This window comes from Etheostoma cragini, unplaced genomic scaffold, assembly GCF_013103735.1.
Source record: "Etheostoma cragini isolate CJK2018 unplaced genomic scaffold, CSU_Ecrag_1.0 ScbMSFa_4664, whole genome shotgun sequence".
Taxonomy (NCBI): Eukaryota; Metazoa; Chordata; class Actinopteri; order Perciformes; family Percidae; genus Etheostoma; species Etheostoma cragini.
In genome coordinates, this window is record NW_023269057.1 from 27,841 (window position 1) to 30,525 (window position 2,685).

Here is a 2,685-nt window from a genome sequence, read left to right on the forward strand (position 1 = left end):
CCCCCCCCCCCCCCCCCCCCAAAAAGAAATGTTTTATTTCAGACGAATCACATGACACACGCTGGTAACCGTGACAACTTTATTCAACAATAAAATAGAAAGACAATGTGGCGTTTTGTAGATTAAGTGTTTTCATTTCCCGGCTAACAGCCGGGCTAAGATTAATCCTGGAGTCTCATGTGTCAAATCAGCTGCCGTCTGATCCCAAATAAACGTGTTTAACAGTTGTTCCGTTGTGTTCTGCATTATTATCATCTGGGAGTATCGCTACATTAATATCATAGGTACAGGATGGGATGGCATGCTGCTGCAGGATGCTGTGGTAGCCATGCTGGTTCAGGATGCTGGTTCAGGATGCCAGGATGGTCTGGGGAGAGCTGGACCGCAGAGTCAAGGCAAAAGGCCGACAAGTGCTGAGCATCATGGGAACTTCTTCAAGACTGTTAGGAAACCAGTTCAGGTGACGACCTCTTGTACTAAGTGTACCGGTCTGATTGTACCAGTAATCAGACCGGGGGGGTACTCTGAAGAAACTAGAATATAAGACATGTTGTCAGGTATTTCTACTTTGTTGTGAAGTCCGTAATTCCACATGTGTTCATTCATAGTTCTGATGCTTCAGAGATAATCTACAATGAAGGTCCTGAAGATAAAGGATCTCAAACGGAGGAGAAGGGGGGTCCAAACCCCAGCCAGCCGGACCCTCGACACTCTGAGACCCAGTGTTTTAATTAATCTGCAGTATACACACAATGGCTGATTAATAACCATTTAATGATTGATGGAGTAGAAGAAAAGAGAATGGAAACATGACATCATCATCAGTTGACCAGGTGAACGTGATGTCATCTTCAGGTGAACAGGTACACGTGATGTCATCGGGGCATCAGCTGGTCAGAGGGTTTCGGGTTTGGATCTTTTAGCGGGGGGTTGGGGTTGAGTGTTTAGAGACTCCTCCTCCTCTTCATCACTCTCTTCTTCCTCCTGGCCTGCTGAGGGTTAAAAGCCTGTTTTATCATTTTATTTTGACTCATATACTACTCCCACAGATCAACGAAGACATCGAAATTATACAGAAATATATGTAAAGACAAACAAGTAGAAAAATAAAAAGATAACAGACCTGGGGACAAAGAATAGAAAACAGAGAGACAAGAAATCACCATCACCAAACCCACCAGACTCCATGTGAATAATCACTTCTTTTATCATTGTAAAACACACCTCATTCAAAGTAAACAGAAACTAAATAAAACAACAAAAAGCCGTCTTGGTTCATCTTTCCCCTGTTACAACAATCGCAACTCTGGTCTGGTTGGAATAAACTCTTAATTCACCGATTTACATGTGGAGATATGCTGCTCTATACACGCTAAAAGTAGTGATTATTTACATGGAGTCTGGTGATGGTGATTTTGGGGGTGTTTCAGGTGAGACAGTAGTATCAAATGTTTGTCTCCATGGCAGAGAGACAGACAGGTGCAGGGGGTTAGAGAACAGGAAGACAGTTTGTTTACATCTCAGATGGTGTTATGTAGCTAATGCTAGCAGTAAGCTAACCTTGTTCTGCGCATGCTCCGCGGGGGTTTTCCCTCTCCACCAACTCGCTGAGGAGCCGTGAAGCTTTCGCGTTCAGCTGGTGTATCCCGTTTATCAGAGAACTCAGATTATTTTCTACTTTAACGCAGATTTTCTCTCTCTGTCCGTCTCTGAGCCTCAGCTCTGCTGACACAGCCACGGCCGCCATCTTCCTGCGTCATCACTTACCGCGTGCTGCCTTCAGGTGACGCTGGTTTTTTTATTAGTTCAATAGTAAAGCAGTCTTTAACATGCCCGTTGTGTTATTTTTCTTTCTCTGTGAGACAGAAGGACGCCTTTTTAATAAACTAAACACGAAAGAAAACTAGGAACTGATCTGTGATCCATAACTGATAACTTGACGGCAAAACTTCCGGGGGGCACGTGAACAGTCCATAGAGCCAACTGTCTTTAAACGGTTTTACATCATCACGACGTTAACGTCTATTTCACATTAAACGGGGGTTGTTGTTTCTTTGGCTCTGTTATGTGGTTTTATTGATTATTTATGTATGTTTTAAAGGCGTCAACTCTGACACTCAGCGACCCGGAAGTGAAGCGGAAGTGGCACCAGCTGCGCAGCGCGCGGAGCAGCTAGCTTGATAATTATTATTATTATTGACCGCGTTTGTTCCGTTGAATAGTTTATTGTTATATCTTTAACAGCACCGTGTGAACTGACCGGTTCCTGGTACCCGGGTTGCTCGCTGTCTGACTCGGTAAGTTTGTGTTATTCAGCAGCTAACGCAATTAGCATCACTGGTGAAGCTAACGCCGTTAGCATCGCTGGTGAAGCTAACTGATTCAAACGGCAGCTTGTTGTTGTTCGATCAGGCAGAAATCACCATCACCAAACCCACCAGAATCCATGCGCATAATCAATAATTTTATCGTAGTAAAACAAACTTCATTCAAAGTGGACAGAAACTTAACAAAACTGCCAAAAGCTGTCTTTGTTCATCTTTACAGTGTTCCAATAAGCACCACTCTGGTCTGGTTAGAATAAACTCTTAATTCACCCATTTACATGTGGAGATATGCTGCTCTATACATGCTAAAGTTGTGATTATTTACATAGAGTCTGGTGGAGATATGCTGCTCTATGCA

At 43.4% G+C, this 2,685-nt stretch overlaps 1 protein-coding gene across 1 annotated transcript in view; it reads right to left on the minus strand.

Annotated features, from left to right (window-relative positions):
* Positions 1 to 2,685, minus strand: part of ubr7 (ubiquitin protein ligase E3 component n-recognin 7) — a 16,245-nt gene that overhangs the window by 12,291 nt on the left and 1,269 nt on the right. The window lies entirely within an intron of this gene.